The sequence below is a fragment of the Heliangelus exortis genome, chromosome 8, assembly GCF_036169615.1.
Source record: "Heliangelus exortis chromosome 8, bHelExo1.hap1, whole genome shotgun sequence".
Lineage (NCBI taxonomy): Eukaryota > Metazoa > Chordata > Aves > Apodiformes > Trochilidae > Heliangelus > Heliangelus exortis.
This window is the reverse complement of record NC_092429.1, coordinates 10,940,086-10,953,462: the sequence shown is the minus strand read 5'-3', so window position 1 is coordinate 10,953,462 and position 13,377 is coordinate 10,940,086. Positions and strand designations below refer to the sequence as shown.

Genomic DNA, 13,377 nt, shown 5'->3' with positions numbered 1-13,377 from the left:
GCTCTTTCCTCCCAAGTAATGCTTAATTCTTTTTAAAGTCCAGCTCTTGGATAGTTTTTTCCAGTATATGTTGGGCTAATTGCTCTTGAGATGAGAGCAAAAATAAATACAGATTTTCATGTCCATTATCACAGATCAAGGTAAAATCAAGGTCTCTAAACTCATGCTGGTTGTAGGAAACTTCTGCCTTGGTCATCTTGCTAATACTTCCCACCTCTTGTGTAGAAGATGCTTTTCTGCAACTGCAGTGACTCAGGACATCTTCTTGTTCTCCCCCAGGGTGCAGAACTTCAGTCATTGCCTCTCAGTCCCTAGCACAGGAGCTAAGGCTGAGAAACCTTCCCAACGTGCTAACTCATTTAAAACCTTTTTGACTGAACTGATTTAAAAACAGTTTGAACATTGTAGTATTGCAGGGGATATAGATGTGAGTTTTGGAGGCAAGGGTCAGTGCTACACCTCTAACCATGTTTTAAAATTACTTGATGATGTGGCACAAGCTCTCAATATAGATCAGATTGTACTAATCCTTCAAAGTTCTTCTGTAAAGATTCTTGGATCACAAGCTCCTGAAGATTTCAAAGCAACTCTGGTGGTATTTATACTCTCAAAGCTCTTGAAGACTTCCATTGAGTTTCACAGCTGAAGAATTTCTGTTCCACCTTTCTCTTCAAAAAACTTAGGAACAAAATGTCAAGTTAGAATAAATAACTATTTCGAATGTTGACATACAGCTATCTTTACCATGTAAGGAAACTCCAGAAATTCAGAGAGCGTTGTCATCTTTCCTCTTATGAAGAACATTGTCTTTATACAAGTACTGTTCTCTTTTAAACACCATCAATTAACTGAGTTATGAAACTGTGCCCCAGACCCTACTGTGGCTTTCAGGCAAGTATCAGCGAGAGCTCTACTGGTGAATTTAAGTCACTCTCTGGAAAAGTGTAGATGCCTCTAACAAAGAAGCAGTGTGAGCCAGCTCACCAGATTATCTTGCTACATTTATGCTCTCATAGCGAGCTCCAAGTGTTTTCATTTTAATCTGATCTTATAGGTAGAAGCACTACTTACTTGGAAACAAAAGGAATATCCAACATGCACTGAACAAACTTGCAAAAAGAGGTGGTGCCTGTCCCAGTGAAATGGCAGTGACAGCCATATCCTGCTTCACTGGTAACAGCCAGCAGTCAGTACCCAGGAGAAGATATTCAGCTCCTTGCAAGAAACAGCTTTGAATCCAGACATCAGATGGGCATCAACTTGGGACAGGGTGTGGAAGGCCAGTCCAGAAGATCGAGGACTGGGTAGTATTAGCCAAAAGGGCCAGGGAACACACACAAGGATGGATGCTGCCTCAGAACGGATGAGGGTCAAAGCAGTATCATGGCCAATCAGTTGACAGCTGAAGTTTTATGTCCTGGAAGAACCTATACTGCACATCTGGGTCTTGCTGGATGAGGCACACACAGCAGAGACAGGATACACACAGACTCCATGTGTATGGCAAATAGTGAGTCTCTTCTGTAGAACTTTGACTTCTAAAAATAGCTTCCTCTAAAATTATGTTAGGAAGCAGCTGAAAGCACTGCCAGAGTTCTCTAGGATTCAGTGTTGCTCTAGTGCCCTGTTGCACTAGAGCAAGAACCTTGGTTTCTTTGATGTTGCTTTTGAGCAATTTTTGGTGGCTTATATTCCTACAAGGAAGTAGTGTGTTGGTAACTCCACAGTGAATTTGTGTCAGCACACTCTGGGAAATACTGACATAAATAATCCCATGGGATTTTCCATTGTATCATTCTCTGGTTTGCCTTGGTTCTGGTACCTGGCTGTTAGCTTGCAGTACATAGAGGATGTCAGAGTCAGCATCCATTCCTCACTGAAGTGAATGTATGGGGTGTTATTCAGTGTCTGTTATCATGAAGGGGAAATAAATTCTCCTCCCTTACTAGCATTTCAGATCTTTCAAACACAAGGAATTGGGTCTGAGGTATGATCTTTGGGTGCCCTTTGCATAAAGTGGCCTGGTGATCACAGGGCACAAGTTGGCCTCAGTAACCATTCAAATGGTGGCACCTGTATCACTTGATGGACTCGATTACGTTGGCACTCTGTAGCCTATATGGTGTGATTTGGTCCCTTTGAGGCACAGCCTGAAAGGACAACAGCCAGAGATCATTGCCATATGATTTGAAGGGCAACCAGAAACTTTTTTTTTCTTTCTGCATCAGGAAATTTGAGGTCCAGAAGAAAAGCCTTATGCATTCTTTATAGAGGTCCAAAAGAAAAGCCTTGTGCATTCTTTGTAATGGTGTCCTCTCGGTGAAGAGTTAATGTCTTAACTTTGAAAAGGTGAGAGACCCAGAACAAACACTGTGCTAAATACAGCAAGCCACTGTGCTACTCCTACAAGTGTTGGCTTACATTCAGAAGCCAGGAGGATTGGGATTTAACACAGGAAAAAATGAGCTGGTCACACTTACATTTGAGGGAATCCTACTCAAGTACGCAGTTGCTCCTAGAGCTCTGTGTATACAACTGCATATTAGAGGAAGGGTTTAGCCTCTGCAGGGAGTAGATTTAAAGATTTGCTGCAAATCTTTTAAGTTCTAGGACAGAATAACAAACCCTATTTCAGCCAGATGAGAGGGAAGGAAGTCCTGTTTTCTGCCCCCTGGGCTTGTGCTCAAACCCATTGCACCATTCCCTTCAGAAGTGATGCACTGTGGCTTTTCTTAACTCTGAGGATTGTGGAAGGGAGTGAAGGGACAAGAGATGAGGGAGACCCTAGGCAAAACAGGAGAAATGTATCACTTGGCAAACTTTCCAAATAGGCAAAGAGAAATAACCCTGTTTTCCATGGCTGTGCTATTCCATGCGAGTATCTTTGGGTATAACTGTTCTGTCAAGGGTAGTGGTAGTTAGCAAGACAGATAACAAAGCAGCAGATTTATTATTGCAAGAGAGAGATTACCCACAACTTCAGTCACTGCAAGATCTTCCCTGATGCTTCAGTCATGTGTGAATAGAAAGCATCAGAAAATATAACCAGACATAAAGTTAAAATGGAGTAATGTCATCTTGGCAGAGGAAAATGCTAAAATGAGTAGTTTGAATTGCTGTTCCTGCTTAGAGAAAGGACTCTGCCTAAAGGAAGAGTAGTTAGGAAAGAAAAAGAATAAATATTGTAATTACTTTTTAAGAGGCAACTTAAACATGCTTAAAATATGCCTTCTTTGTATTTACAGAAATTCTTTTCTGTCTTTCTTTCCCATTGGGTGATCATTGTTGTGGATAATGGAATGAGCTGTAAATCTGAGATACACGACACTCTTGTATGCGTACTGGTATTTATTAATCAATACACTGAACATGATTTGACACATTGTGTCCTGTTTAACCCTGTTTTTCTGTCTGTTTAAACTCCTCAGTTTTCTTTGGTAAGTGCTTGGTATTCAGATCGTACAAATCTGCATAAAACCAACACATACCATGAACTGCCTACAGATTTGATCTGCATGAATCTCTCCCTTATACTAACAGCCTTCATATGTGCAAAATAAGACCAAGGGGACAAAAGTGGGTATTAGAAGGGTTCCCTGCAAATTTGCCCAGGTGGAGCATCTCCCCTTCAATCATGCCTCATTATTGATTGCATGCTGAACTCCAGGCACTGGCCAGTGGATCTTCCACTTGATAAACACATTGACCTCAGAAAAGAAACCTTTATAGATCATTGCAACAGGATAACTGAACCTCACTCCCAGAGAAGCCCTCCTTATAAGATACTCTTCATTATAGCATGTAAAATTATCTCCCGTGCCTTATAAAGAGGGTAGGGATTCCTTTCTACAGATAACATCCAAATTAGTCAGGAGCAAGAGAAGTCTGGCTAGCAAGCCATTGTTACATTACCAAAAACTACTTCATTTCAAAGTATTTCTGTATATGAAGTTAATTCTGCATGACGCCAATTTCTTTGCCAGAGGGAACCTGATGCGAGGGTTATGAGATGCAGAGAATGTCTCAAAAATTATTTGTTACACTCTCCCCTTAGTTCAATTTCTTAAGAGAGCAGATTTTGTCCCACTGGTCATTCTAACCCTGAAGCAAAATTGCACCTAGCGCCCGCAACCATGCGCTTTCCACCCCTCCTGCCCAGCACACTCACGGTCACACAGCCCCCAGGACACCCCCTCCTTGTTCTGTATGAGGAATGAAGGGGCACTGCACCATCTTCTCAACACGTCCTCCATCTCAACTGCTTGAACAGTGGTATGGGTGAATGCAAGTGGAGAGGCCAGCCAGAAACGCCACCTCGGTGGCCTATTTTGGCCCCCAGTCATGAGGGTGATGGCTTTAATGGCAAGATGCAGGGCTGGATGCTGCACTCCTGGAAGCAATGAGCTTTACTAATGTCCTGAGAGTGTCACTCTGACTTTTATTGCACATCAGTTTCTTTTTGTTTATTCCTGTCGCGCTAATACAAATTCTAGCTTTAAAAACTTTCTGCTTTTTAGTTATAATTTTCTTCCTTTCCTCTTTGTACTAATGCTTCTCTCTAATCTTATTTGCATTCAAATTACCTCACCAGGTGGTACACCGATCAGAGGTAAGAATGCTGAAATGTGCCTCCAGTTGTCATGTCACTCCATCTCCTGTCTGCCTTGTCCCTTCTCCTCCAGTGTCTCTCATCTCCAGCTTTTACTCTCAGCCCTAACTCTGCCAGCGCTCTTGCTCATCTGCACTCTCCCACTAGTATGTTTATTTTGGTTGGATTTTAGTGTGATTTCTTGTAGACTCATCCATTGCAATTTTGCACTGTTGAAAAGGGGTTATTCAGCGGAAAGTTTGCAAACTGGAAAATGGTCCCTGGCCTCTGCCAAGGGAGGCTCGACATCTCCTCCAAGTCTCTGAACTTCCTCTGTAGTTGTGTCCTCTGAGGTTTTGTGTCTAGGGGGGCTTAGATGGGCTGCTTTGGTGTAAGCATAAGGAGGTAATATTTTCACAAGAGAACAGTCAAATTCTCCTCTGCTGCTGCTGACAGGCATGAAACTGATCAGAAAGAAATAAATTTTTGGAAGTTTGAGCAAATCTGGCTCTGGGATAATGAGCACCTTTGTTTGCTGTCCTCATGTTTGGCTTTCAAGAGTGCTAACCCTCTAACATGGCAGCAGAGTGGAGAACCACTGCCCCAGACCCCCCTTTCTGAGCCAGACATGCCAATGTTGCTTTCCAGCACAAAGATTTAAAATAAATAGATGAATCAGAAGCACATCTGACTGGTTTAACCCTTCATTAATTAAACCCACCCTTAACTTGACAGCCCAGTGTGCACAGTCCCTGGCTAGTTTTCATAGCCTGTATGCACCAGTAGTGACATTCCAATTGGAGTGTTGTCTTTTCTAGCCTGAGCACTCAAAGCTGTCCCTTTAGATTAACTTTAGAGTGTTAATCAGTGTTACATGCTAAGGTCATTTTGAATTCTCTTGTGATTTTAGTGACCCCTGTTTACTGACCCCTGGATTTCAAAACAGAATGACTGCCACCTACAAATCTACACAACCTCATTCATTCAGTTTCCCCCCTTCTCCCTTTTCCTCCCTCTTTTCCCTGAATCACTGCTGAAAGATAATAGTCTGACTCTTTGGAACTGGTTCTGTTGCTGGGGTTAATGTTTTCAGCTCCTGTTAAGTGATTTTAGAATAAATGTGAATTGCCATTTTATGTGTATTTGCATTAAGTTGCCTCTGTAACAAATCTGGGTCAGGGAAAAAGACTGCAAACCTTATTTTGATATGAATGGGCTTATATATCTGTCATTCCTCCCTTTGGAATGCTGGAGATTGACAGCTGTGATGTTACAAGCTCCTTAAACTATTTCTTCATCTTCTATTTCTACTGCAAATCCTAAAATGAAATGACAGATTGAATGCTAAGTAGCTGAGCACTCTGAGCTCCAGCCATGCATACTGAGCATGCAGCCATCCCAGGGCCTCCCCGTGTGCTCGCTGCATGCCCGCCCTGTCTGATGACATTAGTGACTCAGCACCAGAACCGTGTGGATGCTTCATACGTCCTGCTTGGGAACTGAACACATCTCTGTGAAAAGAACTCTCCATCTCATGAAACATAAGTTCCCTGCACCCCCACCCCCCTTTCCACCCCCATTTGAGTCCTGATGAGGTATTTTAAGAATGTTCTTGACATTATTTAAAATATACGTGTCCTGTTTGAATGTCAAAGATGACATTTCTGTGAGAGCAAACAGAAGCCACGTGCTGCTCTCTGGCTTCTCCCAGAGGATTTCTGTCAGCCTAATGCCTTTTATTTAAAATGGAGGTCACCGAATTTCTAAAGATAACAACAGATTAGATGAAAGTGCTTTTATGATGGTGAGGTTGTGTCCATGTAGAAGTGACTGTTCTGCCATGTTCTATACCCAGCTGCACTCTTGTTCCTCATTAAGGTAAGTTTGATGCTTTGGAATCCATTAATTTGGTCTGAAAGGAAGGGTGAAATAATGACTCTTAATAAACCCTTTTGGTAATAATATTTGGGGGTGGAAAGGGAGGTTTTGGGTTGGTACAATTGCTGCTGTTACTGTGTCACTAGGAGTTGAGTGTCTTGTGTACTCTGAAGGTTCAAGCACTACCCAAGGGCTTTGTGCTGGAGCAGTGGAAAACCCACTCACAGGGAGCATCATGTGGTCAGCAGGAGAACAACCCAAGAAATTCTACCATACACCCCTTCAAACAGGAGATTTTTCTCTCTAAACACCTTGTTTGACCTTGCCCCTCCAAATTTGGTTCTTTCTGTCCAGGTATTTCTGTCTTCCCTGAAATGGGAGGAGCTCCCTCCAGGGACTGCCCCAGATAATAATTTAATCTTTAAATCCCTATTTGCTCATCAGAATGACATCAGAATGAGCAGATGCTCATCAGATTAGGCAATAGCTGGCTTTTTACAGTGACCCACCAGTAGTATCAGCAAGTCCACATTTAAGCAAGTTCTGTCCCATTCTTATTATTTCCCAAGTAAAATAGATGATGTTCATTTCCAGCATTTCTCTGGAATTGAACTCGTTCAACCTTTTGTGAAACCTGGCTGCGTTTTCCTGCCCCAGGCTGTAAGAGAGAGAAGAGCACTGTTGTGTTTCTGGTGAGTGCTGGACTGAACAAGCATTAGATAGGATGCACATGAGGAGGTAAAGAAATGCCATCGTCTCAGGCATTTTCCCTCTCCAGTCAGATTTATTTGTTACTTTTCTGTCAGCAGTGGAAATATCTGAGGTTCCTATACATAAGAGTAGTTTTTACCTGCAGACATCAGCATAGCAGAGGTCTGTCTGAATTACCTTTAGATCAGCTCACTTGGGTGTCAGAAGCTCTGTCTGAGAAGCCAGGTAAACACCCGCACCAACTTCTGGTAGGGCTGCAGCTAAGCCTTTTCCAGTCTTGAGCAGACTGGTTTAAATATAGCTGCAGTATTTTGGTGCTATCCTGCGAGCTAGAGCATAAAGTTATCCAAAGAGATTAGAAGAAGCTAAAAGAATTTTGCTGTCTCTTTTTGAGTAAGTGTTTGTGCATTTGATTGCACTTTGTATATGATAGGATTTTCTTGAGCTTTTTGAGTCACACACAGAGAGGGAAAAAAAAGAGACAGTGAAACATTTTAAAATTAGAAGATATGCTTTCAGGAGCAGACAGTGTCGGGTGGAGGTTGGGTGGGGTGGTGCTTGGAAATGCTTGTAATGCCATGTTTCTTACTGTTGGGATTCAAATTGACTCATGTCCCTTTACAAGCATACAGAGGCGTTACTGTGCATTTGACAGTGCTGTAGTTTTGCTTCTGATGCCAAGTCCCCTGAGATTTCCTTTACCTGCTGGTGAATGATTGAGAGCATCCTGAAACTCCGCTCTCTAAGAGGAGACCTCTTGCTGCTGAGCGCATTGGGTCTTTTCCCTCTCTGCCCAAGCCCAGCTCAGTGGCAGCAGCTGGGTGCTCTCAGCAGCTGCTTGTCCTGCACAGGAGAGGGATTTCTCAGCACCACCACCATCCAGAGCAGGCCCCTTGCCAATCACCAGACTCTCGGGCATAATGACCATAATGAACACTAACAATGAAAATATATTTGTATGTACCTTGTTTTGCATAATTGTCATTACTGATAGCTGGTGGAGGCTAGGTACCATTCTTTTTAACAGCTGAGAGCTGTTGCTGTTTAAAATTACAAAAAATTAGTGAAGATAGGAAATGCTAATTTGCATTATTAGTGATTCTTGCATGGGTTTGGTGTCTTTCAGGCTTTCACAGGTCCCATGGCAAGTGTTGGTTATCTTGGGCAGCAGCCAGGGTGTCAAAGTGTGTCTCTTTCTCTACCTTGTTCACATTTATGGGTCCTTGTTTGGTCTGGGCTTGCATCTGTCCCTGCTCCATAGCTCTCTAGATTTTATTTGGAAGATTCTCCTCCTCTGGGAGGGAATTTTTAGCAGAACGGGAATAGGGCCCACTCCTGAGCACTGGCTAAAGGGGTGCTTAAGAATACTGCTTCAGGAAAAGTCAGGCAGTTTTCATGTGGAGGAAGCTGGTGGGAGGCAGGGGGAAAGGGCAGGGTTTGGGGTGGCCATGTTCTGTAGTGTGGAGGGTGTGCAAAATTTGTCTGCTCCCTGAAAGGAAGGGCCCTGGTCAGGTAGCTGGGTTCATTAACACCTGCATTGCAAGTCCTTTCCTGTGCTGTGCTGTGACTGCAGTCTGGTTTCTCTGACTCCTGGGTACTTAGAGGAGCATTTCATTCCATGTCTAGTTTTATAGCTAGGGCAAAAGGTCAGTTCCCATCTCTGAGCCAGGGGAACTGAGGCTGTGAATGACCTGCTAGAAAAATGGAGCTGCTCCCACTGCTGGGGCTGGAGCTCCGACCTGAATAAATATGGAAGAGTGTCACACCAGGAGCTGCCATGTATAGCTCTGTGTGTTGCTGTCTGGGAGAAAAGAGCACAAGCAGCTGATGATGGAGCAGGATTTCAGAGATCCATTTGTATGGCAGCTGAGATCTTTTGTCACTTAAAGGAGAGAGTGACAAGCCCTCTGTGGCACAACAGTACACAGCATTGCCAAGAAGAGGAACTTACCAGGATCTACCTTCCCTGTGCTCTGTGCAATACACTTTTTAAATGTTTCTTTTAACTATGTCACTGCAACTAATGATTCTGCCTCAGCACAGGTATATTTGAGTAGATAAGTATCTTGGAGAGCTGCTAATGGGGCTTCTGTCTGTGCCCAAATTTAAAGAGGGGGGGAGGTAAAAAAAAAAAAAAATCTAGGAGAGGAGGGAGGGAAGGAACTGGCAAGGATATAACAGCACAAAGTAAAGAACCTGTAAGAGATGGTTGTGTCAATCAGCCGGGCTGTCACCTGCCCTCATCCCCTGAAAGCTTTGCCTTGTCACCATTCTCACTGGAGAGCAGCCAGGGGTTTTTCTTAGGATCTGTCAGGTCTCTGATAAGGTGAGATGTGTTACCGGGATCTGAGCCAACAGGTGAGATCGACGTGGAATTGCAGTGTGGTGAGGAATATCTGCCCCTCTTCTGCTGGAGCCCTGGTGTGGTTCAGAGTGCTTAGGAGGCAGTAGGGGCTGAGTGGTGCTCAGCAGGGAGAGGTGTTTCTCTGATGAACATGTGTTGCTGCAAGGTCCCATGAGCTCCCAAACCAGCTGTTCATTGCACCTCTGTGTGCACATAGGCACATATTGATGGTAGAAAGTCCTCATGCATCCACTGAAGCTGTGGATTGCAGTGATTGCACATTGGGACTCAGCCATGCAAACAAGGACAAAACAGCTGACACAGGAGCACTGGAGGAGGCCATATGAGAAGTCTGCAGTAACATCCTGTGTGAACATGACCTTACTCAGCAACTTGTGCAACATAAATCACAAAGTAATAAATAAAAGTAAATCAGCCTTCCGAACCCTGGTTTGCAGAGGCACAGAAGATCATAAGATATTGACAGGGTAAGAATAGAAATTTGCACTTGTCCTTTGCACTTGTCAGAGGGTCTTTAGATGCAGCTTCCATGAACGTCAGGGAGAGTTCTTCTTTTCCTGTAGCTCCTTGTGTCCTGTCCAGCCAAGACGTGAACCCTCCAAGAGACTCAGCTGTTGCCTTTCTCTGGAATGACTGAATGAGGGTCTGAAGCATTTTACACCTAGGGAATTTTTCCTAAGGGTCACATGCATTTATGTCTGAGCTTCCTAACTTTATTCATAAATCTGTATCCTGAGATACCCTACACTTTCCTATCCATCACAGAGTTGTAGATTGTCCTTCAAGAAAACCCCTATAGTCCTGCTCATTACCCGCTCATCAATTTACCATGATCCTTCCACTTTCTGCTAGGTGTCAGCTATACTCTGGGATCTGTATATTTGTCTAATGATGATTTATTGTAGTAACTGATTTCTCTCTGGTTCAGTTGAGAGGTTTACATGAACTTCCTTCAGCTTTCTGGGTTTTCTTGCTCTTGAGTGCCATAGTTTGAACAGTCATGCCAACACAGACAAAACCAGAATCCCTTACCCCAAGTCCCAGAGTAGTTTGCAGGCAGTTGCTGATGCATGTTACATGTTTATAGTGTGATCCTAGAAACCTGCCCACACTGGCTGCAGAACTGACAGGCAATAAGAGCATGTATTCTCAATCTCTCCTCTGTGCCCATTTTCATAGAATCATAGAATATGCTGAGTTGGGAGGGACTCATCGGGACCATCAATTCCAGCTCTTGTCTCAGGGTAAAGCACCCCCACAATCACACTATGTGTCTGAGAGCATAATCCAGTTTTCTTCATTCTTTTCTGTTTTCCTCTTCTGTCTCCAGCACTGATGTTGAGTTCCCTAGAGATTTTACTAACTAGCATTTAAGAGGCATGCTGATTGCAAGTGTAAAGGGTATAAGTAACAGTGGTATGTATTAAATGGTTAAAGGGGCATATTAAAAAAGTATATGTTCTCGGCAGAATTATCTAGGAATCTTATTTTTTTTTCTGCTGATACCACTGCCTGTCACCTGAAGCTGGTTCTGCTTTCATCCCAGCCAGCTGATGAGAGTTACAGGCTAAATAAAAATTAGGGTCTTCTTATGGGTAATGATATCCACTCTTTTTTGTTTTGTGTTTCTTTTTTGAAATGTGGGTATGCTTGCAGCAAACAGCTTTCCCCAGCCCAGCTTAAGGCAAGTGCTCAGAATGGACTCTGCAACACATGCACAGAGTAATGAGCAGGGGATAATATATGGTGAGTTCCAGGAAAATCTTCCTGATAGCATAACCAGGCCGAGGCATCAATGCCTTGAAGAAGTGGTGAAAGACCTATCACTTGGCACATTCAAAATAGGATTGGACAGAACACAAGTACATTTACAACAGGGAGCAATCCTGCCCTGGCCTCCAGGGATGCACAAGATAATCTAATAGGTCTTTTTTGTTTGTAGATTCTCTGGTTCTCTGTGTCTTGTCAATATTGAGAAGCTTCTTCCTGCTCTGCTGCCTGTCATGCTGCTGTCTGCTTGAAGATGTTTTTCCCAGACAGCATGCAGAAATTCAGTGTTTTCCCTGAATTAAGCAGCATTACTCTGTAGGCTTTGGCCTGTGGGTGTCCAGAGAGTGCTGTGCTAGGGAAAGCTGGCAGCTCCTTATGTTAGTAGGTGGGAAGACTTCTGCAGCCAAGCGCTTTCTGTCTAGCTGAAGCCTCATTTCCAGCACTAATGCAACAATAGGGAGGGCTCTGTACATCATTTTTATTATATGGCAGAACCTAGGGAAGTTCATTTTTCCCCATGACATATAGACTTACGCTACAGTCTCAATTTATCCTTCTAAATAATGGAGGTGGCAGTGGTTGATCCACATTAGTTTTTCTTCTGTTCTGATGATATGAAAAACTGAGTTTGACCTCTGCAGCTTGAACCAGCAAGAAGGGGGAAGGCAATTTCACCAGCTATTCTCAGTGTCGCTCTCAGTGGTCGTTTTGAGCCGTGGCAGGCAGAAATGAGTTCCAATCCTTATAAGCAAAGGGGTTAATGTTTTCTTTTAGTTCAGTATATGGTTTGTGAGCAGAGTTCCCTTCTTAGAGCCGATCCTAAGCAGCAGAATCTGAACACTTGGAGGCACTTTAAAAATCATTCCCACATTGCCTGGGGGAAACAGGCTGAGCACCAGCCACGTCAGTGTCTGGCCAGCGGCCACTCTCTCCTGCAGTGCCAGCTTGCTGTCATCTGTCCTGCTTCTTTCTTTCTGTGTCTCCGTCTTATAGTCTGCATATGGAGCCCGGTCAGGGGAGTTCAGATGTGACCAGTTTTGCAGTCATCTGTGCTAGACAAGAAGTTGGATGAAAGACCAGCCTCCCAAGCCAAGTGTTGCTGGATGCCAGTGAAATAGATGGAGCAGATGAGAGAAAACCACCTCAGGACAGAGCTCACTGCTCCATCATAGGCAGTCCAGAGGTTCCCCACTTGAAATGCTACTCTGTGTGCTCTGGCAATTGTTGCAATTATTTGGATGTAACCCTCCTGCAACTGGAACTTCAGGGATGGGATCAAATCATGTCCCAGGGAAATGCAGTCTGGGCTAAGCAACTGTTCCTGACCCAAAGCTGGAGGAACAGGCACTGTGGGACAGAGGGAGGGTGGCTTTCATGTGAGCACCATGCAGCAAATGGGTGTATTGCTTTGGTGTATATCTTTGATGTCTCAGACTGAGTTTCTAATCTTTTTGTATCATGTACAATGAAATCCAAAAGGACATGGAGATCACTGATGTGGAGAAAGTTGACAAAAGGCAAAGTGTTATCTCAGAGGGATATGTCTGTTAGAAAGAAGGGTGATGAGATGGGAGAGATGGGATTCTGCCAGTTTTTGCAGGAAGATCACAATTTGTTGAGTGCTTGCTAGGCTTCATGTGCATCAGATAAGAAACAAACAGCTACAGTTAGTGTGCTTTGTGCTTGGCTGTTTTGATTAAAGCCTTATAAAGGGTCTTTTTATTAGGCAGGAGTCACATACAAAACTGTAAGTAATAGGTGTGTATGTATATGATTTTTCCTTTATTGAAACAATGAATATAAGTGGTTGGGGTGGTTGGAAATACATCAATAACTGGTTCCCTGTACCTTTAAAAAATAGCAACAATCAATTTCACAAGCTTCTGACAGCAGACTGGTACCTTATGGCTGCATGCTGGTACCCTGTGGGTCCAGGGAACAACATCACAACATATTTATCCAGGAAGATGCTTTAAAGTGTGGGACATGGCCTTCCTTTTCTGAGGCTGGCTGTTCAACTACCAGATTTGCCATAACCTGAATTGTCTGTGTCATCTTGTTTGTG

The 13,377-nt window shown here is 43.5% G+C and overlaps 1 protein-coding gene across 8 annotated transcripts in view; it reads left to right on the top strand.

Moving 5' to 3' along the window:
* The window catches only part of PTPRF (protein tyrosine phosphatase receptor type F), a 382,202-nt gene that overhangs the window by 276,898 nt on the left and 91,927 nt on the right, over nucleotides 1-13,377 (top strand). The gene's annotated exons all lie outside the window — the stretch shown is intronic.